This window comes from Schistocerca gregaria, chromosome X, assembly GCF_023897955.1.
Source record: "Schistocerca gregaria isolate iqSchGreg1 chromosome X, iqSchGreg1.2, whole genome shotgun sequence".
Classification (NCBI taxonomy): Eukaryota; Metazoa; Arthropoda; class Insecta; order Orthoptera; family Acrididae; genus Schistocerca; species Schistocerca gregaria.
This window is the reverse complement of record NC_064931.1, coordinates 619,605,727-619,633,159: the sequence shown is the minus strand read 5'-3', so window position 1 is coordinate 619,633,159 and position 27,433 is coordinate 619,605,727. Positions and strand designations below refer to the sequence as shown.

At 42.4% G+C, this 27,433-nt stretch overlaps 1 protein-coding gene and 1 non-coding gene across 3 annotated transcripts in view; both read right to left on the bottom strand.

Annotated features, from left to right (window-relative positions):
- The window catches only part of LOC126299075 (rho GTPase-activating protein 7), a 1,286,633-nt gene that overhangs the window by 159,899 nt on the left and 1,099,301 nt on the right, over window positions 1–27,433 (bottom strand). The window lies entirely within an intron of this gene.
- Window positions 22,847–22,921, bottom strand: Trnas-cga (transfer RNA serine (anticodon CGA)). Its single transcript has one exon. It is a non-coding gene; the product is annotated as a tRNA-Ser (tRNA).

The following is a 27,433-nucleotide window of genomic DNA, read 5'->3' as shown; positions in this document are numbered from 1 at the left end:
ACTACTTTAACCTAAGGACATCACACACATCCATGCCCGAGGCAGGATTCGAACCTGCGACCGTAGCAGTCGCGCGGTTTCGGACTGAGCACCTTAACCGCGAGACCACCGCGGCCGGCCGTAGACGAAAGAGTGGAGAATAATACAGTGTATTGGAATCTTGAATAAAACCAACCTGTTTGGTGTCGGGTAAATAATCGATAATGTCTGCCGTTTGCAAGAGCCTGAAAACTATTTTTCCGGTCAGCCAGAAAACGATGGAGAACATAATAACCATAATTTACAGTCTGCAAGTCCACTTTACCCATTGTGCTCACTGAAAACAAATGTCCCTGCTTGCTGTTTACTCAGCAGGATCAGGAAACGATCACTATAAATAAACGTTTAGAGTTTTAGCTGATATATTCAGTGAAAGATCACACGTACAACTTATAATAATATTTCTAATGATAATAATAATATCCCCATCAGAAATAGCACTATTAACAGTTAAGAGGCGACCTCTACTGACAGTTTCAGGTATAATGGTCTATCGGCCTGAATTCTGATCACCAGAAGTTAATTGCTCGCCTCAAAAGTGGAGCCGTACCCTGTGGCCGCGCGGTTAGAGGCGCCATGTCACGGAGTGCGCGGCTCCTCCCGCCGCAGGTTCGAGTCCTCCCTCGGGCATGGATGTGTGTGCTATTCTTAGCATAGGTTACTTTAAGTAGTGTGTAAGCCTAGGGATCGATGAGCTCTGCAGTTTGGTCCATAAGAACTCACACACATTAGAACATTGGATAGTGGTTCTCTTCCCCTACTTTAGTACGATACTCTAGACTTATTTACGTTGAGAGTCAACTGTCAGACCCTGCACCAATTAACGATCTGCAGATACTCGTGCATTTCGCTACAGACTTTGACGTTCTAGCTTCGTACAGACAATGACATCGTCCGCACACATCCTCCCAGAGCTTCTGACGGTATCCAGTGTATATTGTCAACAATGACAGACTTACAACACTCCCGAAATTAATTTTACATTCGTCCATTTTGTCCCATTTATGACGACGTATTGAGTTCTAGTTGCTAAGAATTCAATCGCATATTCGTTTCGATACTCGGTAAGCTCGTATTTTGTTCGCTTGCTCACTAATAACCGTACGGAACTGTATCTTATGCCTTCCGGATACTAATGACCTGAAGTTACTAATGATTATGAGGTCAGTTCACAACATGAACTGTAAGGGTCATAATACACTTAGCTGGAGTATGCCCGAACAGCGTCATCTAGTGTAACATTTCTGATTCAACTTGCTTCCGCGGTAAAGTTAATATACCGATGTGAAAACGTCACTGGCCATTGTGTGTTGAAGAAAATGTATGGAGTGTCCAGTGAGTGTGCTGGATTCGGCAAGGGAGGACTCGAGCGGGCAAGCAGATGGCTTCGGGGCCGGTCTGCCCCACTGGGGTCATTTCTCAAGTCTGCCACGGAGCGCTGAGGGACGACGAGCGCAGGGAACGTAAACTTGGGATGTAAAGCAGAGAGGGACTGGAGTTCGTCACGATCCCAACAGCCGCGGCTCCAGCACTGCAAAAAAACGTTCTACCACACCACGGAGACGCCACTAGTGATCAACAATCACAAGCCGCTGTAAAGTTCGTGGAAGATTATACTGCGTGCCAATGTTTGCGAATTAATCTACTGTATCACTTAGTTCGTGTACTAAGCTAGTTATAAATGATTGTCTACATGCCTCTCAACTCGTACTAACCTGTGCAATCGGTTTCGGGTTATCACGCCAATCTCCAGATGGCTACTCTTGTTTTACTACATTATTATTTTTTCCAACAGTACGTCGTCGGCTTACACTTGTTGTAATGAACGTCGTTTCGTCTCTTTGTTTTTCTCATTATTCATTTCTGGGAGGATGCACACGTGAATTACACGAACAACTATGGTACAAAACCATTTCACAAAATTCTTCATACCAATTCTTCATTGCTTTACATGTAATACTTTTTGTTTACAGTGCAAAGATATCAGCCATTTCCTAACAAGCAAAGATCTTAACCAACTAATGTAAGCAAATAGTTTGTGTCGGAAGTGCAGCAAGTACTCTGCTATTTGTAGGTAGTATCTGAGAGCAAAGCAAAGAAAATGGTCTTATCAGAACTAGAAAGTTAGTTTTATGGTGATTCTCGTGTACGACTGTGATGGTGTTATCTTAACGCATTACGTTCCTCCACGGCAGACCGTCAATGCACAGTATTACTGTTCGTTTTTGGAGCATCATCTGCGACCAGCTTTGCGAAAGAAGCGGCAACACCTTTTGCGCGCCGCGCTAGGTAGCCGAGCGCTCTTTGGCGCCTTGTCACGGCTTCGTGGCTTTCGCTTCAGAAATGTTCCAGAGGTTCGACTGGCAGTAGACCGCTCCATTCGCACTATCAATAGAACAGGCTCTGCTAACGGTATACTACGCCTTCCACATCGCTGGCAACGGGTTCTACACAGTGCTAGTGACTACTTTGATGGGCAGTAACAGGTGTAAACATGTAACTCTTTTGTATTGGTTGTGAATAAATATTTGCCACTATTTAAGTTCCAACCCTCGTAGAAATACTGTCCAACTCATCAATCCTCCTACAGTCATTTAGTGACGACGCTTTCCCGTACGCTACAGCATCATCAGCAAACAGAGCAGGTTGTTGCACATGCTATTAGTCAGGCCGTTATGCATACAGAGAACACGAGCGGACCTAATAAAATTCCCTAAGGCACTGGTGAAGATAATTACGCCTCTGATGGGCACTCGCCGTCTGCGGCGGCGCTCTGACTTTTATTATTTAAAAAGTTTTTAAGCCACTCACATACTCTTAAAACTATTATCTATGCTCCGAACTTCCGAGCTAACAATCTACAGTGTGGCACTGTGTCAAACATTTTCCGGGAACCAACAAGGTATACGAAAAATACGAAGTACCAATGAATCCTAAATGTTCATGCAAGAGCATCAAGTTAATACTCAAAACTCATCATCATTCACAGAAAAACGGAATGTTTGGCAGTATTTATGTGACTGCAGTTGGATGTAGTTAAATTGGTACAGTGTACCCAATGAGTAACAAATGGTTCAAATGGCTCTGAGCACTATGGGACTTAACTTCTGAGGTCATCAGTCCCCTAGAACTTAGAACTACTTAAACCTAACTAACCTAAGGACATCACTCACATCCATGCCCGAGGCAGGATTCGAACCCGTAGCGGTCACGCAGTTCGAGACTGTAGCGCCTAGAACCGCTCGGTCACTCTGGCCGGCCCCAGTGAGTAACATTTCATCTAAATTTCTCCTATAATAAAAGGTAGAGAGAGAGAGAATGCCTACCCCAAATTATATTTGTTATGAATGAAAAACACAAACCGATCATGGAATATTAAATAAAATCTAATAATATAAAATGTATGGTCGTTGATTCACTCTGACGATACCGTTACAAAACTAGCTGATGGAGTCTCACAAGCCGGCCGCGGTGGTCTCGCGGTTCTAGGCGCGCAGTCCGGAACCGTGCGACTGCTACGGTCGCAGGTTCGAATCCTGCCTCGGGTTTGGATGTGTGTGATGTCCTTAGGTTAGTTAGGTTTAAGTAGTTCTAAGTTCTAGGGGACTGATGACCACAGCAGTTGAGTCCCATAGTGCTCAGAGCCATTTGAACCATTTGAGTCTCACAATGTGAAAATATATTTCTTTTTTTTTCACCTCTAGAAAACCTCTTTCTAAAAAAAAAGGAATATCTAACGTAAAATGATACCGCAGATCACCCAAAGATATTATTCCTTGGGGCGGCCGTTGTGGCAGAGCGGTTATGGCGCTTCTGTCCGGAACCGCGCTGCTACTGCGGTCGTAGGTTCGAATCCTGCCTCGGGCATGGATGTGTGTGATGTCCTTAGGCTAGTTAGGTTTAAGTATTTCTAAGTCTAGGGGACTGATGACCTCAGATGTTAAGTCCCATAATGCTTAAAGCAACTTGAACCATTTTTATTATTCGTTATGGGCGATGGATTTCGAAGACGAAATATCATGACTAACGTAAAATGATGCACAGGTCATCTATAGATTTTATTCGTTCTGGGCGACGCATTTCGAAGACGAAGTATCTCTAAAATTATTCAATTAAAGAATATTAAATGATTATTTCAATACGGCGCTTGTTTTAGAACTGGCTGTTGAAATTCACGTCACGAATGAAAGGGTACTGTAAAACGTGACCAGTTATGGTACCACTGAAATTAAAAAAAATAGTGGAGGAGTTAAAATACAAATGAATGAAGTAGCTATTTTTTTAATCACAATTTACAATTTTACGTACTCTGAAACGGAACGATGTGTGATAATTTTCGTGACCCTCAGTTGGCATTCAGGGTTCCTTCTTTCGCCCTGTGCGAATGCTCGCTTGTTGCTGGAATAGATTCTTGATACAACGGCCAGTTACGGAATGCAGTAATGCCTCTCATCAGGAATATGTATTACATTCAGGGAACATGTAAAATTGAAGGCACTATTCTCCCCACAAACGAACAAGGTAAACTATCTGAAATCATCACAAGCTTTAAACAAAGAAATTTAGTTGCACCCAACATTTTCTTAATATTTGTCTTGCCAAAACAAAATTACCACATGGTATAGAAGCAGGGTTCAAGACTGATGGAGGATTGTTCAACCTCAAAAGGTTAAGTATCGCCAGAAAGATATCTCCAACTAACGTGTGATACCACTGGGATTGGAAACGTTTTGGGCTAGTTAAAAGATTAATGAATGAAGTATGTATTTTGGATGAAAATTTATAAATACGCTAATGGAAATGCCGTTTTGGCCCAACCAGATATGATGTACAGATTGGTATAAGAGTTTTTAACGAAGCTTATGAAAATATTGGTTTACTTCCAACATGAGGAATAATCCGCTCAATTACAAACCCTTATCACTAACGTAGATTTGGCATAGAATTTTGAAAAGTATACTGTGTTTGAACATCATGAATTACATCGAAGAAAACGATTGATTGACAAATAGCCAAAAGTATTCAGAAAATGTCTTTCTTGTGAATCACGGCTAGCTCTTTATTCTCACGAAGTAATGAGTGCTATCGACAGGGGATGTCAAACTGATTTCATATTTTTAGATTTCCAGAGGGCTTTTGACACTCTTCCTCGCAAGCGACGTCTAATTAAATTACGTACCTGTGGAGTATCGTCTCAGTTGTACGACTGGAATCGTTATTTCCCGCGGAAAGGTCACATCTCGCAGTAACTGACGGATAGTCATCGACTAAAAAAGAAGCAACATCTGGCATACCCCAAGTAAGTGTTTAGTCCCTCTGCCGTTTCTGATCTATACAAACGATTCAGGAGACAACCTGAACAGCCCTCTTAGATTGTTTGCAGATGATGCTGTCATTTACCGCATTCTAAGTCATCAGGCGGTAATAAACAAATTGCAAAATAATTTAGAAAAGATGTCTGTACGTTGCGAAGTGTGGCAATTGACACCAAAAATGAAAAGTGTGAAGTCATCCACACGAATACTAAAATGAATCTGTTAAATTTCGGTTTCACGACAAATCATACAAATCTAAAGGCCATGAATTCAGCTAAATATGTAGGGATTACAGTGATAATTAATTTAAATTGGTACCATTACGTAGATAATGTTACGGGGTATGCGAACCAAAGACTACGATTAATTGGCAGAATACTTAGAAAATGCAACAGGGCTACTAAAGAGACTGCCTACACTACGCTTCTCCGACCTCTTCTGGAGTATTGCTGCGCGGTGTGAGATCCGCATCAGATAGGACTGACGGAGGATATCTGAAGAGTTCAATGAATGGCAGCTCGTTTTGTATTATTGCGAAACAGGGGAGAGAGTGTCACGTATATTATACGCGAATTGGGGTGGCAGTCATTAAAACAAAGGCGTTTTTCGTTGCGGCAGGAACTTCTCATGCAATTTCAGTCACCCACTTTCCCCTCCGAATGCGTAGATATTTTGTTTGTCCTCGCGTACATAGGGATTAATGATCATAAGAAAATAAGAAAAATCAGAGCTCTCACAAAGAGATTAAGTGTTCGCCTTTCCCCCGCGCTGTTCGAAAGTTGAACGGTATAGAAATAGCTTGAAGGTGGTCTGGTGCCAGGAACTTAATTATGAATTGCAGAGTATTCATGGATATATCCAGCATCACCCTATCTGTATTGCCCATGCAGTGCCTCCCGCTATTACAATCAGTCAACAGTTTCTGCAGAGGAGAGAACAAATTCCCTGCTCCGGCAGTCATCTATTGAAAATTGCGAACATTTGTACCGAACCCTGACATTTACTCAAATCTGATAGAACTGCTTTCGGACGCCAACGGACATGGGGTTTTGATAATCATGACATGAGCACTAGGACTAGGTTACAAGGTTACAACGTGGACCGCCCACAGGAAGTCCATACTTTGCTTTGAAAAATTTCATCAGCACTATTTAAAAAGAATCCATAGAATAAAATGACAAAGATACCACTGCTTCTAGCATCGAAGCGACAGTACTCAAGCATCACCTTCGGTGAGGTCGACAAAAGTTCCGTACAACAGCATCTCATCTGTCCAAGCAAATAATGTAAGCTGTACTTCAGGATGGACTACGAACGCAGTGAGACTAGCGTAAAAGGTACGAATATGCCCTGAAACGTAAAATGAAGAAATGAACAACTAATATTGAAAATCGGGAGGCTACAGCTTCTGATCAAGAAGCATGTGGGCGATTTGTACATGGGGTCTCAAGACACTTCAGACAGGAATGGTGAAAAAAATAATAAATCGACTAACAGACGAATGGCCAGAAGAAGAAATAAGCATCAGCATACTATGGTTGGTGTAAACGTGTGGCACCAATCTGGAAATGTTTTCCGCTCCAGGAATGGTCTACATAGGCTTCAGAAGAGCCATCGCCAATGAGTTCCTAAAGTCTTAAAAAGAGACATCATGCTCGTAAGGAGGTTATAGCCTATGACATGAAAACTAAAAATAAAAAAATAATATATGTGTCAGAAATTTTCCACTTTCATAATCCTTTATAGTACGAAAAGGATGTACAAACTAGTGTCGGGCAATCCAAAAATCAAGAACCGAGACGTTCTAGTTTCCAAAGTGTTCTCGGTGTTCTTGGGAACTGATATCGGATATTCTAAGATCCATCCAAGTGAAAGTCCTTCGTTTCGCGTTGCGGATCGGCTCGTGTTGGGAGCATTCTAGAACTTTGATCAGAACAACAAAGAAAATGGCTCTGAGCACTATGGGACTTAATTTCTGAGGTCATCAGTCCCCTAGAACTTAGAATTACTTAACCCTAACTAACCTAAGGACATCACACACATCCATGCCCGAGGCAGGATTCGAACCTGCGACCGTAGCGGTCGAGCGGTTATAGACTGTAGCGCCTAGAACCGCTCGGCCACCCCGGCCGGCCAACGTGCTATTCAGAAGAGATCTCTGCCCCCTCGTACTCTTACGGATTTATGGAGAGCCCTGCAGGATTCATGGTGTCACTTCCCTCCAGCACAGCTTCAAACATTAGTCGAGTCCGTGACAAGTCGTGTTGCGGCATTTTTGCGTGCTCACGGGACCCTACACGATATTAGGTAGGTGTACCAATTTCTTTGGCTCTTCAGTGTATAATAAGAGAAATAAACTAGTTTTCACTGAAATGTTTTCTTAATCGCATGAGGAAGACTGCATAACAAGGAAACGCTCTAGTCGAAAAACAATGATTTAAACAACAATCGCCGGCCGCGGTGGCGGAGCAGTTCTAGGCGCTTCAGTCCGGAACCGCGCGACCGCTATAGTTGCAGGATCGAATCCTGCCTCGGTCATGGATGTGTGTGATGTCCTTAGGTTAGTTAGATTAAGTAGTTGTAAGTTCTAGGGGACTGATGACCTCAGATGTTAAATTCCATAGTGCTCAAAGCCATTTGAACCATTTTTGAAACAACAATCAAGTTACCCGAAAAATGTACTTCACAAACGGATGTATACATGAAACTATGTTCTTAGAGGAGCAGCAGACGAGATAAAATGCGGCATTATTCACGCAGGCACGCTAGATACACACCCGAGAATAAGGAACCACGTGCGTGGTTGAAGCTTACGGAGCCGTTAGCAGCTAGGCTGTATTCGTAAAAATTCTCGGTTCTCGGGTGTGTACTCGATTCCATTTGGTTCTCGAGAATAGAGCTCTCGATACCTCGAAGGCTTCCATCCTAACATCACTAGTTGAAATACTCCATTAGAAATGCGTGTTATATCGACAGGGGCATAAGCTGTTCACTGACAAGAGGCTTTCTAATAATGAGCAGCGCGGCGGTGTGCGCAGCGCAGCGGGCGCGGAGCGGCGCTTGATAGCAGTGGGGTGACACAGGTTCCGGCCGTCAGCACCGGGCGCCTATCGGCTGCCACTGCCTTCCCTTCCCTTCGCAGCAGCGCCAATACGTACATTCACCCCGCGGCTACTACTCTCACACCATGTTTCCTCTTACCGTTCTCTAAAAGTAAGAGAGTGGAGCATAACGTAATGCCCCTGCGTCATAAAAAAATTTAATCATGAAATAGAACAGCTGGATTAGTACTGATCATAGCCTGAACAGTCCCCTACAAAACACTCATATTCAACATAGTCACCACGCATTTGTACACAATTGCACCATCTCTGAAAGCAGGCATCAATACCAGATTGGAAAAATTAAGGGCTTTTCTTCGTGACCCATGGTTTTAAAGCTGTTTTAATCTCATCCGTAAATAAGTGACGAAGACGCTGTAATGCGCATCAGAAATGTGTAGCGTTGGGTGAAGACGTTTAATAACGGAGAAATTCGTAATGGCAGGCCGGCAACAAACGTTCCTAAAGCTTGCTTTGCCAAAACTACGGTTTAGCAGTTTTCGTACAGTACGTAAACGACACAATAAATGGTAAGATTACCGATAGTACTAGTAATATTGATAGAGAAAGAACCAGAAATGAAAGTATGAGAAGAAAACTGGGAGTCGCCGACTTCTCTTTGTTTTTCGTCTGTTTCTTTGTTTTGCACATAATGAAAACAGTACATCGTTGAATGTTAGTCCATTGTTATTTTATATCCATACAAAATATAAATTGCATTTTGTAAGTAAAAGGAATTACTTGAACGCGTAAGTTCTCTCTGTTTATGTAACCAATGTAATTTATTTTCATGCAAGTACCGTTTACATACACAGACAAAAATATGTATTTGATTATTGTTGTTATTTTGTATTCCATGGAACAGTCTTCATCATGATCAAAGGCAAGAGTTTCCTGTTATTATTGATAAGTACGACAGTTGTTTATGAATAACAGAAACATGTTTTATACAAGTTAGACGGAGTATTGACGAGACGTTTGATTTGTTTTTGTTCTGTATGCTTTCTTTTTTAATTTTACCTTTTTTCTTGAGGAAATTGCATTTTCCAGCGCTGCATGATAAATCTGGATTGCTTTTTTGCTACAATGTCCATCTGTCTGGCGTTAAATATGAACAATTTTCGAATAAAATCTGAATTAAATACTGACAATTTCTGTTTTGCTGTAAATACTGTTTATTTTTAGGTAATAGACAGGGGGATAACTATGTAAAGCAAAAATGTTCCGTAGTTTACGCGGCCCTTTCTATATCCTCACTCAGTTTTTAGACGGTTAATCATTTCCTGTTTCTAGTGGAACCTAAGTAGTAGGACGTTGATTACATGCGGAAACATACCAATCGAAATGAGGTAACGACGGATAGGTATGCAACACCCAGTACGTTGTCCTCGATGATGAGTGTTCATCGGAGGTGAGGGTATCATCTGGAGTGCCCCAGGGAAGTGTGGTAGGTCCGCTATTGTTTTCTATCTACATAAATGATCTTTTAGATAGGGTGGATAGCAATGTGCGGCTGTTTGCTGATGATGCTGTGGTGTACGGGAAGGTGTCGTCGTTGAGTGACTGTGACAAGATGACTTGGACAGGATTTGTGATAGGTGTAAAGAATGGCAGCTAACTCTAAATACAGATAAATGTAAATTAATGCAGATGAATAGGAAAAAGAATCCCGTAATGTTTGAATATTCCATTAGTAGTGTTGCGCTTGACACAGTCACGTCGATTAAATATTTGGGCGTAACATTGCAGAGCGATATGAAGTGAGAGAAGCATGTAATGGCAGTTGTGGGGAAGGCAGATAATCGTCTTCGGTTCATTGGTAGAATTTTGGGAAGATGTGGTTCATCTTTAAAGGAGACCGCTTATAAAACACTAATACGACCTATTCTTGAGTACTGCTCGAGCGTTTGGGATCCCTATCATGTCGGATTGAGGGAGGACATAGAAGCAATTCAGAGGCGGGCTGCTAGATTTGTTACTGGTAGGTTTGATCATCACGTGAATGTTACGGAAATGCTTCAGGAACTCGGGTGGGAGTCTCTGGAGGAAAGTAGGCGTTATTTTCGTGAATCGCTACTGAGGAAATTTAGAGAACCAGCCTTTGAGGCTGAATGCACTACAATTTTACTGCCGCCAACTTATATTTCGCAGAAAGACCACAAAGATAAGATAAGAGAGATTAGGGCTCGTACAGAGGCATGTAGGCACTCATTTTTCCGTCGTGCTGTTTGGGCGTGGAACAGGGAGAGAAGATGCTAGTTGTGGTACGAGGTAACCTCCGCCACGCACCGTATGGTGGATTGCGGAGTATGTATGTAGATGTAGAACACGCCCAATGTACAAGTAACGAATTTACGATCTTAACTGACTAAGGATACTAGGAAAACTAGCATAGTCTAGGATTGCTTATGATACCCGGTAGTTTTACAACTGTATATATGTCATAGATTTCAAACGATGACATGTTGATGAAGTGATTCGAGGAGACTGACGCGTTATAATTCACAATCAACGGTTTTAAAAGCATTCTGAGAGAAATGGGTCAAGAAGCAAAACTCAGAATTTTTCCAAACTGGTTTTGATACCTGCGTTGAAAAATGGCGTAAATGTGTACAAGTAAATCGTGACCATGTTGAACGGTAGTGTTATGTAGAGGACGGTTCAGGCTATGTACTGCACTAATTTCGCTGTTACGTCATTATTATTAAATTTTTATGATGACGGAGACACTACTTTTTGATCTACCTTCGTAACACAGACATGAAACATCCGTCATTCGAAAAGAGATCCCAGTAGTATGATGCAGTTTCCAAAGAAATCCACACAGGGGCACGAGGCATTTAATTAATTTTAATTTTTTTACTAATAATTTAGAGGAAGAATAGTTACATTTTTAAATGGCACGTGAGGCTTCAGTCGAGTCATTGGCCTGTAAAACGGCAAAGTAGACATCGTAATCCATAAATAATTGATTCTACAACGATTATCGTGATACTGTACTACAAAAGCTTACATTTTTATGGAATTAGTGGTTTACAAAACAACATGTTTGAATTATAGCCAATTTAAAGAATGCAAAACTTTGTGCTGAATTTTTCAAACAATGCTGGAAGAAGAGAAAATTTTATTGACTGGGGAGAAATCATAAAGCCAGTCAAATGGGGCTCGATTTTCGTTGCTAAGTACAAGACTTCACGCAGAAATACAAATGTAAATGTCGTGTGGCTAGGGCCTCCTGTCGGGTAGACCGTTCGCCGGGTGCAAGTCTTTTGAGTTCACGCCACTTCGGCGACCTGCGCGTCTATGGGGATGAAATGATGATGATTTGGACAAAACAACACCCAGTCCCTGAGCGGAGAAAATCTCCGACCCAGCCGGGAATCGAACCCGGGCCTTTAGGATTGACATTCTGTCGCGCTGACCACCTTTTTTTTTTGTTCGTTATTGATCGTTGGGTTTGGTCGTTGCGGACGTCGCACGACATCCTGTTCAAGTTCGGTGGTTGATCCTTCCACTCAGTTTTTTATTACAGAGGCCAACCGGCTCTCTGACCGAACACGCTGAGCTACCGTGCCGGCTGTCCACTCAGCTACCGGGGGCGAACGCAGAAATATAGAAACAAGTTATCAAGTTTGATGCCGTACTTTTCCGTTTATAGAGGATAATATTTCACAAGAGTATATGGAAAATATGAGATTCACTCGAACATAAGTGTTGTGAAACACAAGTTCACAGTTTTATACTCATTTACTTTGTCGTTAGTACATTGTTCAATTTACGTAAATTTCAGAAGCTGTTGTGGCACAGTGAAGCCCTATAATCTTAATAATATTGCCTTTCTTTAAATTAGATAGTGACGCTCATCACTGGGTTACATTTAATTAATTTTTGTAAACAATTATTTCACACTAAGACTGGTATTTCATACAGATATTTACTAATATGTCTACATTACATTAACAGAACACGCGATTCCTACTGCAGTAAAGCAGATTACTCTCATTAAAAGATTACTAATAAAAGGTATTTCAAATATCAGGAGACTCCAGTAGTACTGCGAAGTGGTGCAGTGGTTAAGGCACTGGCCTTGTTTTGAGATGGAGAGGGATAGCGCAGGGTTCAAAATTCTGGTCGGCTATCAAGGTTTAGAGTTTTCTTGCAATTCTTACATTATGTAAGGAGGAAGACGACATAGTTAATTTGGATAGGACACTGTCCTTTTACTTTTAAAGCCGTCGGTAATGATCCTGTTGTCGATGGGCATTAAACTATAATCCGCCTTCCTTTTCTTCGAGTTAATGATTCGTTTTGCTATTTCGATACGGTTAGCAATTTTGCCGGTGGGACATTCTCAGCCAGCCAATTGTAAAGACTGCAATCAGAGATCTGTGACGTATCTAAATTGGAAACGTGTTCGTACGTTGTTCCGAGCAAAAATGAAGAGAAAAATCGCAGTCAGTAATTTTGTTATTCGTTTACTTGCTAACAGTCTCGGCAGCACGGCTATTAAAATAAATAACACAAAATTGCTCTTTGTAATTAGAGCAGTCGACACTTAGCGCTTACAGCTAGTTCTCTCTGGTAGTGAACCTTAAGCAAGAAGTATTCTTCTCACTTTATTGTCGTTTCTTTTCTATTCTATTGAAATCTGTTAAGAGGAGTTCATATCGCCTTAGCCTCCTGCTGTCAGATATAGACACCGACAGACGGGGGCCTCTGTAACAGTGTTGACAGCTGACGCCTGAAGACAACAGATGTAACATCCCGAACATGTCCAGATCGATACTCGAACGACGGAACGTAGTCCGGTAGCACTATTACTTTGGCGACATCGCGGTGAACGCACGTTGGAAGCGTGTATTCGTCATCGCCATACCGGCGTATCACCCGGCTTGATGGTGGTACGGGGTGTCATTGGTTACACGTCTCGGTCACCTCTTGTTCACATTGACGGCATTTTTAACACTCGACGTGGTTCTACCCTTCAAATGGTTCAAGTGGCTCTGAGAACTATGGGACTTAACATCTGAGGTCATCAGTCCCCTAGAACTTAGAACTACTTAAACCTAACTAACCTAAGAACATCACACACATCCATGCCCGAGGCAGGATTCGAACCTGCGACCGTAGCGGTCGCGCGGTTCCAAACTGAAGCGGGGTGGCCGGCTTATTTTTACAAACATGATAAAATATTAACAGAAAAAATATTTGTGAGGTAAACGTACTCATTTATTACATCACATGATGGCACAATAGATTAGATGAAGCCGAGCGGCTCTCGTCATAACCAAAACTGATAAACCAAGAATTATTGCAAGTCGTGGCTTCAGATGGCGCCAGATTAAATATATCGTACTTCAGAATGAGTACTCATTAGTAAATACCCACAGGTAAAGGCTCTTGTCAACATAATATTGTAGTAGGTGCTACAGGATAAAATATTTGCGTAAGTTACATGTGTCTTATGCCAGAGACTAAGGCAGACTGCTACAAATATACACGCACAAGCGACCAGGAAAAATTGGACTGCAGAGAGCGCTAAATACATGCGCTTAAGAACTGCGTCTTGGTTATGTTGAATAACAACATTTTATAATAAAGTACGAAATTTCCTCTACAAGGCTATTAAAAATATAATAGATTTGTGGGTATACATTACATATACCTGTAATAGATGTACATGTTTACCTTACGTATACGAGTAAATCTATTATATTTTTAGTAGCGTTGTAAAGTTAATTTCATACTTAATTTATTATAAAATGCTGTATATTCGTTCTGAAGTACGATATATGTAATCTGGCGCTACCTAAAGCCACGGCTTGCAATAATTCCTGGTTTGTGAATTTTGTTTATGACAAGAGCCGCTCTGCTCCATCTAATCTATTGTGACAGCATGTCATGCAATAAGTGAGCACGTTTAACTCATAAATATTTTTCTGTTGATATTTTATTATGTTTGTAAAAGTAATTTTATAACTGGTGTATACATTTTAGGGCCACTACTTCTGAAGAAGATATTTTTAGAAATATCGAAATCATGGTCGAGGGCTAATAAACCTTTATTTGCAATTGGTTGGCTGATTTTTCAATTTATTCAATAATAAATGTAGTTACAGACGGGCTGACAGCAAAAGGGAACATTTTAATTCACCTGACTACACAGGGATGAGTCGTTTGGTACCAGATACTCAAAATATGACTAAAATATACATTTTTTTGTAAAGTACTGTTTCAGGAATCAATTTAAAATGTTTTAATGTTTCCAAAATCCTTACTCGACTCCAAGGACCTACTTCCATACCATTTTACTAATATTTGGTTAAACTTTTTGCCCAGAACGACATTATATAACGATTTCTATCACAAAAATAATCCAAATAAAGCAAATTGTTAGTATCTTCTTAATGTTAAGTTTCGTCCCTGTGACCACCTAAAAGGCTGTATGAATAATCGTCTGGTGGAGACACGATTGAATAAAATCTTCTGGGACTCCCAACAGCCTCGAGCTTTCGGCTGCGTCCTTCTCGGTATCCAAATCGGTAACGACACAGTGATTATGCTAAATGGTTACAGTCCCTAATTTTTAAATTCTGGTGAAGGTTCTTTTGTATCTACAAGCAGTACGCCCCCAGTGCACGTGATCTATAACTCAAATGCCACGTGACAGCGGTAAATAGGCTTTCATATCGGCGTTTGATTGTTGGTGCTATCTGCAATTGGTCTCAGTAACTAATGTTACGAGAGCCACATGTTACGAAAATCACTCTCTATAACATTTTTACCTGTTTCTTTACAAATGTTTTTGGATTCATAACATTTTGCTTAATGATAATAACACATCAAAAAGTAGAACATGTAGCTAATATATCAGAATATAAATACTTATTAGTTGGTTGTACATAGAAGCTACACTAATTATGTAGGTATTAAATATTGTGACTATTAGTTAAAACAGAGACGTGTCTTTCGGGGAAACGCTCAAGAAGAAATAAAGTACGAGCTAAACTTTACAGGCAAATGATCTTAATGGGAAGCAGAACAGATATGTCCGTATTTTACAATCATTTTTATTGGTTTTATTTACTGTAGCTGTAGTTTCTCCCTTGTTAGTTTTATTCAAGGCTTTACAACTCTAAAGGGTATTCAGGGGCGTAGTTTGTACGACGGAAATTGGATATGGTGCTTCAATAGGTTCTAGTTGCTTAATGTCCAGCCTTCAGCAATCGTAGCCAGTCTTCATACGCAGCAGCTCGATACCTGTTTCAATGCTCTGGACCTTCTTTACTTATACTAGTCGAGGACCACTCAACAGATACAGGAATCGTGACTTCTCCACACTACCTGGGCCATTTTAAATCTGGATCTCGAGTAGTAGACGAAGTAATCATCCAGAAGAAGTATTTGTAGACTTTCAATTCAGTTTTTTACCACTGTATAAATTACAGATGTATCCACAGGCGAGGGGTAGCGTTGGATTAAAAATGTGAGTGAGGTGTTCTGGGATATCTTGTATTTTAAGAACATTGTCAGTGGGAGAGAGGAGTCCGGGTTCCATTTCCAGTCCGCCACAACGTAAAGGAATTTGGGTAGAAGTATGTTACATCATGAGGAACACTCTACTACAGATAATATAAATATGGATGCGTAGCCTGCGAATGAGTAGGGCACGTATAAAAATGCAAATCCACATTACATGTTTCGTGAATAGTTTACAATCCATGTCCAGTGGTTGTATAATAGTTACAGTATTACGAACAAGACTCGTAATTTACGACTATTTGTTTCTTGACAATGTTTACGGCCCCGTCGACGGCAGGAGCGTTCGAGACAAATACCTTAATCACATCTTGCATGGACTTGACGACAAACTGCACGTGGTCTGCACTAAACAAATCGTATAGTAATTAAGTGGGCTAATTTAGAAAGAGTAATAAATAATTGTGGCAGTCATTCAATTGTGGGTCCTCGCTCTACAATGAATAAGCTGAGCGTTCCTGCGGGGCATTACAGCCTACGCTGAGAAAAGTTTCCGGAGTACATGTATGGAAGCAGAGAGCGACATTATTCGGAATTCGCGTACATACATCGTATCGAGGCCACGTCGTGTATTTGCGGCATACAGATGCCGAAACAGAGGTCAATAACAATTATCTGCCACATATGGCCCCGTAATGCAATACGCCAAACCGGTAAATAAGTTACCTCTACCTTGTAACGAATGGAAGCTTAATGAAATCGCTTTGAAAGCTTTTTCTGACGTCAACGAATTATCGTTAATTTTTGAAACAGTCGGTGAGAGAATATAATGTCAGCGCGATGTTTCCCTGCCTATTTCGGGTGACTGCTTTCAGTGCACGAACAACCCAGATTTATCAGACTTTTCAACACTGATTGCCGTGCACTATCCCTTCTCCCGTATTTACAAACAGATCAGCGTCCTAAATATCCTCACAGTGGAATTGTTTTCTGGAGAAGTTAGAGTGTAATAAAGATCCAGCTTTGGCTTATGTTTACTCGAAAATAATTGCAGGTGACATGGTTATTGGGAAATAGGCGTCCCACGAACGTATTTGCTTCCCCGTGCCCATAGGAACAGCAATGTCCCATTTCTCTGTGGGGGCTGTAAAGTTTTGTTGTGATTAAGAACTACATAAAGTCAACAGGTCCGTTGTATGCCGTCTAAAACTCCGGTTGCCGTTTGAATTTACCATGGTGTATCGAGTACATTCTGTAGAGGTAGTTTCCACTAACATACATTGATCTTTCTGTGAGATAAGGACAGTGAAAATATTCCTTTTATTGCGTTATTTTCTATGTTTATACGTTCTGCACGTATATTAATTGGAAAATAACTCTTGAAGTGGTCTGCAGTTTTGCCTTGCAGCCAATGCACGTAGAGGACTGAACTTTTTTAGTTATTTATTTGTCGGAGAGTCCAGTGCTGTGATGGGAGTTTTTGATCGATTTGATGAAGTAAAAAAATGGTACGCCGTTAGCAGAAAGTCTATAAATGGTACATTGTCTTTTCTCTTTTTTTCTAGAGGCCAACAGAGGACACTTTCATTACGTGTAACTGTAATAATGGTGCTCAATGTGATCAAGTGTCTTTCCGTCTTCCTCTAGTACGGCAGCTTTCAGTTAGATGAAAGATAAAAAGGAGGAAGCGGCAGGCCTTTCTCGCAAAAAGGAAAGCGGAGGTATTGGAGTTCCAGACGATGCGAGGCTACAGGTGGTAGGGAAGCATCCTCCGCGAAGTGCACGAGCAAGCGATGCAGGAAATGCATCACTTCACAACAAGAGATAAGAATTAATATCACATCCAGTCACTGCAAAGTACCATTATGTATTCATCCTTGCCTGCAAAAGCTTCATGTATCTTTAGTTTTGAGTAATTAAATCTCATTGATAAAACATTACTGCTTGTTTTCTTCTTTACAGGTACTATTATTCTCTTCATAAAATCATTTCCTAAATTTATTCCATCTCTAATTCGGGGGCACGTCATATCGTTTAAACATTTAGAAGTACTAAAAAGCGATATGAAATAGCACGAACATCTAGAATCAATAGTGGGAAAGGCAGACTTGCATTAGCTGGAAGGGTTCCGGGAAAGTGGGGTGCATCAGTAAAGGAAATATCGTAGGAGGCCAGCGTGGTATCTATAGCTACGATGCCACTACGTAGGTGATCTCTGCTACGTTGGCACTACGACACCAACACAGACGACAGCGCCCTCTAGCGAGCGCTGAGTAGCTCTACGAGCGCCGGATTCAGCCCATTTGATTCCGAGTAAACGACCAAGCAACATTGTTTCTATTTCATAGTGGACGAGCCACTACAGATTTTGTCTTTGTAACTTCTAGCCGCTGTTAGATTTGATTGATGTACAGATTCGCACCTACGTGCTCATCTCAGCCAAAGTTAAGTTACAATTTATGTATTCATATTCTTCTTTAAATTTACACGCAGTGCCGAAGTACTTCACCTTTTCCTGCTCCTACTCGCGTCCTTCACTCTCGACCTATTTTGCAGAAGCAGTTCACAGGAACAGACCCACGCGCTGCCTACCAGGCGGGATACAAAAGCCAGTGTGACCGATTCTAGAATACGGATCCAGTTTAGGAAGCAGGTATGACAGCAGACATCAGACGAATCCAGATCCGTGCGGCTACATTATATCCCGTCAGAAAAAACTCTTTCGACCACGTAACAAATATTCAGGGGGAACTGAAACGGAAATCTTTGGAAGGAAAGGGAAGGTGTTCTTAAGAAACCCCGTTGGTTAAACGTGGAGGGCCGGTTTTCGAATTCGAATGTGAGGTAGCTCTGCTGTCACCATAGTGTATCTTGGTTAGCTGAGGTCAGTATCGATTCCACAACAACGATAGCAGATTGTGCGGTAGTTCTGCTCCCGACGTTGTGTACACCGCATGGAGATCGTGAGAATCAGATAAGAAAAATTACGGCGAGTGGAGAGGCATACAGATTGTCCGTCGACACGCAGCGCCCAGTGGCTTATGGAGAATAAGAGGGTGGGGAGAAATCGATATTCTGAAGAATAAAAACGAAAATTTCTGTTTAGTTATTACCTTGAACTACAGTACTGGCCATTAAAATTGCTACACCAAGAAGAAATGAAGATGATAAACGGGTATTCATTGGACAAATATATTGTACTAGAACTGACATGTGATTACATTTTCACGAAATTTGGGTGCATAGATCCTGAGAAATCAGTACCCAGAACAACCACGTCAGGTCGTAATAACGGTCTTGATACGCCTGGGCATTGAGTCAAACAGAGCTTGGACGGCGTGCACAGGTACATCTCTCCATGCAGCTTCAACGCGATACCACAGTTCATCAAGAGTAGTGACTGGCGTATTGTGACGAGCCAGATGCTCGGCCACCATTGACCAGACGTTTTCAGTTGGTGAGAGATCTGGAGATGTGTTGGCTACGACAGCAGTCGAACATTTTCTGTATCCAGAAAGGCCCGTACAGGACCTGCAACATGCGGTCGTGCATTATCCTGCTGAAATGTAGGGTTTCGCAGGGATCGAATGAAGGGCAGAGCCACGGGTCGTAACACACCTGAAATGTAACGTCCACTGTTCAAAGAGCCGTCAATGCGAACAGGAGGTGACCGAGACGTGTAACCAATGGCACCCCATACCATCACGCCGGGTGATACGCCAGTATGGTGATGACGAATACACGCTTCTAATGGGCGTTCACCGCGATGTCGCCAAACACCGATGCGACCATCATGATGCTGTAAACAGAACCTGGATTCATCCGAAAAAATGATGTTTTGCCATTCGTGTACCCAGGTTCGTCGTTGAGTACACCATCGCAGGCGCGCCTGTCTGTGATGCAGCGTCAAGGGTAACCGCAGCCATGGTCTCCGAGCTGATAGTCCATGCTGCTGCAAACGTCGTCGAACTGTTCGTGCAGATGGTTCTTGTCTTGCAAAAGTCCCCATCTGTTGACTCAGGGATCGAGACGTGGCTGCACGATCCGTTACAGCCATGCGAATAAGATGCCTGTCATCTCGACTACTAGTGATACGAGGCCGTTGGGATCCAGCACGGCGTTCCGTATTACCCTCCCGAACCCACCAATTCCATATTCTGCTAGCAGTGATTGGATCTCGACCAACGCGAGCAGCAATGTCGTGATACGATAAAGCGCAATCGCGATAGGCTACAATCCTATCTTTATCAAAGTCGGAAACGTGATGGTACGCTATTCTCCTCCTTACACGAGGCATCACAACAACGTTTCACCAGGCAACGCCGGTCAGCCGCTGTTTGCGTATGAGAAATCGGTTGGAAACTTTCCTCATGTCAGCAAGTTGTAGGTGTCGCCACCGGCGCGAACTTTGTGTGAATGCTCTGAAAAGCTAGTCATTTGCATATCACAGAATCTTCTTCCTGCCGGTTCAATTTTGCCTCTGTAGCATGTCATCTTCGTGGTGTAGTAATTTTAATTGCCAGTAGTGTAGTTAAAAACATTTCTTTTGTCACTAAATCGTTCGATTGTCATACACTATCTGATGAAAAGTTCACGAACGTCCCAATGCAATCGGAACTGACGACTAGATGTAACGAGAGGCGGACCCGCTAGTATAAAAGGAGGTGGGGAATATTATATTGTTAGTAGAGAAGCAGTAACAGCGGAATGGGTCGGACAGGACAGTTCAGTGACTTCTACCGTGAACTAGTCATTGGATATTACCTGAGTATCAAATCCATCAGGCACATTTCGGTCCTTCTAAAGGCGCCAACTCGACTGTTGGTGCTGTGATTGTCAAGTGAAAATGCGAAGGCACTATCACATCTAAACCAGACTGAAAGGGATCGACGAGCATTGGAAGGGTAGTTGAAAAATAAATTGCATGAAGTCAGTAGGAGTCACTCCGGAGTTCCAGTGTGCTACCAGTATCCAGCTAGCACAACAACCACGCTTAGGGAGTTAAAAATCATGGAGTACAGTGGTCCAGCAGCTCCTTATGAGCCATACATTTCTGTAGTCAGTGCTAAATGGCGCTTCAGGTGGTCTGAGGAGCGACACGATTGGACAGCGGATCACACTATACGCTGTTGTAATCCGATGGAATGGTTTGGGTCTGGCGAATGCCTGGACCACGTTATGTACTGTCTACAGTTAGATATGGAGGAAGTGGTTTTACGATAAGTAGGTATTTTTCATGGTGAGGGTGTTGCGATTCAGAAAACACTACAGCACATTTCACAGCATTGCCTACTGTGTACTGTAGAGTAATAGTACGGAGACGCCGATTGTTTCCATCAGCACGACTGTTCGTCCTGTCCCCAAGCAGCAACTGTGAGACAATGGTTTGCAGAAAATAACACTCGTGCAATGGACTGACCTGCCCGCACTTCCGGCTTGAACCCAATGGAAGACCTTTGGGATGAGTCGGAACGTCCACCTCGCTGCAGACCCGAGCATCCGAAATCACTACCTCCTCTAGTTTCGGGTCTTGAGGAAGAATGGGCTGCCATTACTCCACAGACAGTCAGACACCTCACTGAAAGTGTCTCCAGCAGAGTTCAAGCCATCATAAGGGCGAAGGATGGGTACACACCATATGAATGTCCACTAACAGGTATCTGGACTCTTTTGATCAGATATTGCATTTGTTAGACACAGAGAGTCTTCCCCAGGAATTGGAACATCTGAGAACTGTGTTTCGAAAGAATAGTTACTCAGAGTGGCAGATCCAACGTGCTCTCCGCCCAACCACTGCAGCACAACCTTTTGAGATGAAGTCACGAGGGAGGAGGTAGGCACTGCATTTATTCCATACATAGGCTCAGTCTCGGGGAAAATCGCCCGCATTCTGAAGAAACACCGGGTCGGAACTGTGTTTTGTCCTCCGAATAAAACTCGTGCACTGGTGGGGAGCGCCAAAGATGACCTCGGTTTGAGGAAGGCCGGCGTGTACCAGATTCCGTCTCAATGTGGCAAGTCGTATATTGGTCAGACGATGCGTACCGTCGAGGTTCGATGCCGTGAACACCAGAGGCACACTCGACTGATGTATCCGAGCAAGTCGGCGGTCGCTGAACATTGTTTGTCGGAAAATCACGCTATGGAGTATGACCGCACGAGGATTCTGGTACAGACGTCGAGATACTGGGACAGCGTTGTTAGAGAGGCCATCGAAATTCGCACCAATGACGACCTCATAAACCGTGACTGTGGCTATAATCTTAGCAAGGCTTGGGAACCAGCGATTGGGTTAATCAAGAGTAAATCGAGCAAACGCATAGTTGTGACGACCACGGCGGACAGAGCCATCACACCGACGTCATCTCAGACGCCGTTGCAATCTGTTCCACCGCGCTACCGTGGCGCGGGGCGCGGACGGCAGAGGGAGCGCGCCGCGGGCGGAGGGTATTTAAATCGGCCGCCGCCGCGACGGAACCCAGTTCTCCCTGAGCAGCCATAGCGTACGGATCTCCGTGCCGGCACGTTCACAGGAGCTCAGTCCGTCAGTTCACCTGATGATGGCGACATGTTTGATCGCCGAAATATTGTGCCCGTTGGACACTATAGACCGGCAGTACACCCGTGGATATTTTGATTATGTTAGAATATAGTTTTACACCAACTGTAGATACAAGTCTCTACTAACCTTTATCGTGATTTACGGTCTTTAGCGATACTCAGGTATGCTGAGCTGCAAATTTTCTGATATAATCTACGCACTTTTCATCAAGTAGTCATACCGTTCCCTTCCTGTGTTTTGGAATCCACTAAGGAACTTCGTCGGTTCATCTGTGCCTGGCTGCATGCCCCATCCACCTCCATTTTATTTTTATTACTCCAGCATGAAACTTCCTGACAGATTAAAACTCTTTGCCGGACCGAGACTCGAACTCGGGACCTTTGCCTTTCGCGGGCAAATGCTCTACCAACTGAGCCACCCAAGCACGACTCACGCCCCGTCCTCACAACTTTACTTCTGCCAGTACCACGTCTCCTACCTTCCAAACTTTACAGAAGCTCTCCTGCGAAGCTGGAGGGTAGGGTAAAGATTTGTTGTGTTTTCTGATGAAAGCGGTTTCTACTTCGGTGCCAGTGATGGCTGTGTGTTGCTTGGAAGAAGGCCAGTTGAGTATCTGCAACCAACGTGTCTGTGTGCTAGGAACACTGGACCTATATTTGGAGTTATGGTCTGTGGTGCATGTGACACACTCCTGTGGTTACCCCACGCACCCTGGTTACAAATTTTTACGTCAGTCTGGTGATTCGAAATGTTGTGTTGCCATTCATGAACAGCATGTTCTACAACAGGATAGCGCTCGCCCACATACTGCTATTGTAACCAACATGCTACAGTGTGTGACACGTTGCCATAGCCTGCTCTATGACAAGATCTGTCTCCAGTCGAGCACATATGGGACATGATCTGACGACAACTCCAGCGTCATCCACAAAAAGCATTAACCGTCCTTGTATTGACCGACCAAGTGCAAAATGGTTCAAATGGCTCTGAGTACTGTGGGACTTAACATCTATAGTCATCAGTCCCCTATAACTTAGAACTAATTAAACCTAACTAACCTAAGGACATCACACACATCCATGCCCGAGGCAGGATTCGTCCAAGTGCAACTGGCAAGGATCTCCATCCCACAAACAGACATCCGCCACCTGTACAACACAATGCATGCACTTTTGGATGCTTGCATTAAACAATCTGGCGGTCACACAGGTTATCAATGTACCAGAATTTCACATTTGCAATGGCTTATCTCGCGTTTATATTAATCACTTAAATATTTTACCCACACAAATGTATAGCCTAAATTTCATTATTCTACATTAATAATTTTTTGTTGCGTCAGTGTGCAACCGTCAAACACCCCGTGGTAAACATGCTTACAAACTAGCGGCACCCGCCATCAATTTACTCATTTCCCTCCGTTTCGTATAAAACGAATAGAAATGCCTGAGTTTTATTTGTTTGAATGGTAACTAAATATTCATATCTCGCTACCTTTAAAACAGAAGAGTTAATACCCATTGTCATCCCTCGACAAAAGTGTGGTTAGGTGCTAAATTTCTGTGGGAACAGTGCTGGTAGCTGATCGCGGTAGGGGGTAATCGTCTCAGAAAGCTGTACAGAACATGAGACGCGGGAATTACCGCATAGAAACAGAAATACTCTTAGAACGTAGGCAACCAGCGACGTGGAGCACACCCGATGTACGAGGCATATTCATAGTTAAAAATAAAGTTACGTAACACATTTTTCATGGTTTGCAGGCACATGTTTTTAATCCTAGTGTACACTGAAATCCCCGCGCCTCAGTACCCGAACACGCCGCTAGATGAGCTCAGACAAAATAGCGCAGCCAACTGATAAAGTGAATTATCGTGTGGTGTATCTATTTCTGTGTTTGGAGGGCACGATGCTGCAACAATCAGTGCCGAATTTGTGGAAGTGTACGGCAGTAGTGAACCGTCATGTGAAATGATGAGTGGCGCATACGCTTCCACTGTAGTGAGACAAGTCTGAATGACGAAGAAGGAAGTGGCGGACCATTTCTCTGTGAAGAAATGGGAATCGCAAGAGATGTAAGAGTTCTTCTGCTCGATGACCGGCGTTTCACAATCAAGACGACACTGCAAAAAGTGAAAAGCAGTCACGGATGAGTTTTCATCATCTTGCACGACATTTTAAAAACGTCACATGTCGCCGCCCGTTGGGTACCGAGACTACTCACACCAATTCAAACTGAATCGTGGCAGCAGTAGAGATGTTACAGCTGTATCAGGTCGAACCATATGACTTACTGAGGCACGTAATCATGACGGATGATTGTAGGATGCATTACGATGACTTCGAGACAAAGGAGTAAGGCAGGCAGTGGAATCATGTGGCGTCACCACCGCCGAAAAAGCCGAAGTCCCAACAATCATTGGTCATTGGTGAAGGTGGTACTGAGTTATTTTAGGGACTACTGTTGTGGGGTGCTAACAGATTATGCTCGCAAGGAGCAAAACGTCACATGAATATAGGGCAGAGTTGGGTAAAACCAGGTGTACGGGTCAAACTGGGTATCTCCAGATATCTGTGATTATTGCTGGCATTGGTCTAATAGCGCTCGGAATTACTAGAAACCGCCATTTTGGGGAGATCACCAGCTTAAGGAGCGATCAATAAATTTCCTTTCGAAGGCCACAAAAACCCCTTTCCTGCATGTCGGTGCTTATATAACCACATAGGATACGCGCTGTGTTGCATATACGCTGCCCTAAAACGGAATATTTTTAACGGCCCATATATCTCGATAACACCCCATAAATTTCATGTAGCCAGTAAATAAATAAAGAACCATCTTAAATGTGAAAAGTGCAAGACAATGGCATAAAATAAACAGAAACCATCACATCAGGTAACAAGATTATTATCAAACGTCTTGGGCCTGTTCATCGTTTATGTAACTAGGAATAATACTACGAAACGATAATAATATCAATGCGTGAGATCGGTAGCTGTGAAGGAAGGAAAATTCTGCTAAAGTGCAGGGCAATTAGTTAGGAAACTGAATGCAACATTATTGCGACCAAGCCCAGAGCAGTGTTCCATTTCTTGGAATTATTATGGTAGGCGCCTGACGGAAGATGTCGCAGAAATAGTGAGAGGCAGTGCTACGTTCCTAATATTCCGACAGGATAAGACTTTGAGCGGGAGTGAAGACTCATACTTTTTTTTTCAAAAAAAGGACAATATGTTCGCCATCTTGCGCTTAATTTCCGCAATTGAAAATTCAAGCTTTAAGTCATTTTCAAGTGGTTAAGTTATTGAAACAAAGCAGTTGTCAACATTAGAAAAATAAGTAAAAATGCTTTACTGATGTTGACAATTGTTGTGGAAATTATGATTACGAACATAACGTCATTTAAAAATTCAGCGAGACTGAAATCTTAAAAGAAATACAATTCGCACAAATTGTTTATTCAGTCCGCCTCGCAATTTAATGTTGTTACCGGTATTCCTAATCAGTCAATCGACATTGTGTCAGCAGTGATGAAGAGAAATGTTCACATAATCATATCGTAAATGGCACAGAGAAGGATGATATTTCAGGTGATTGTGCAACTTAGGTTATTTAGAGAAACATTGTCGTCTATATGGTGACAGTGTCCCTTTATTTCACTTCGCGCGTCTAAGAAATGTTCAAAAAATGGTTCCAATGGCTCTGAGCACTAAGGGACTTAACATCTGTGGTCATCAGTCCCCTAGATCTTAGAACTACTTAAACCTAACCAACCTAAGGACATCACACACATCCATGCCCGAGGCAGGATTCGAACCTGCGACCGTAGCGGTCACGCGGTTCCAGACTGAAGCGCCTGTAACCACACGGCCACATCGGCCGGCTAAGAAATGTTCACGACTACACTAACAACATTGCGCTAATATTAACACCCGGGCATAGCAATGGGCTGCCGAATTGAGTCACGCTATGGCATTAAAACTGATTGCTGTTGAAAACGTGTATTATTTTACAAATTTCGTAAGACAGACATAGATCTAAAACAACCTGACAGTTGAATGAACAGTTTTACAAGTAAATGCCCTCTACATCCTGAAGTACTTAACGTTATTCAGTATTCTCAATTGTCAGCTGCTTCATTTAATATTAAAAATTTAAATACGCGCTTTAAGGAAGCCTCGAATCTGCAAAGTTGGTTGACTCCAGGCTTTCCATTCCAGAAAAATTTTCCATTCAAGTGAAATGAAACAACAAACTTTTTACCTGCGGTTAATTTTGTTTTGTGTCGCAGCCGGGAGAACACTTGAATGAACCCATTTAAATACGGAATCAGAATATCGAGAAATATTTCAGTCGTCGTCGGTGTGTGATTTTTAAGTAACTAAACTACATCCGGATGATGGTTAGATGTTTAGTGGGTAACGAGCAGCTGAAGGAAAAATGTATAGAGTGATTTATGAAATTTTGTAAATCGGTTTTATGTGAGACATTGTTACGAAAATAGAAACAGTTCAACGTGACTGGACAGGGAAGAGAGGTAAGTAAAAATTTTGAAACAACTGGTTCATAAAATACTCATTTAGACTTTCATTTCTCTGTCAATGTAAATAAAACAGATCCTCTATATTTTCCGTATCAGAACAACGTAGCAGCACAGTGTACAGTGTGTACAAGTCAGCTAACTTGTTAATAAGAAGATTGCTGGAAACCTTTTCAAACTCGTCAGCAGCGCTGGATGTTTACAAAAGATCAAACAACAGAAACGAGGTCATTTCGTCCCTTAGAGTCTCTGTGTGTATAAAACAGGCATATTAAATACGCATGCAGTGTATGGTAATAAAAATTTTAGAGCTAAGAAATGATTTGCGACCTAGAAAATGGCCGGTAAGACATCCGTTTTCAAAATTTTTTACTTCATTGCTCATGAGCGAGCAAG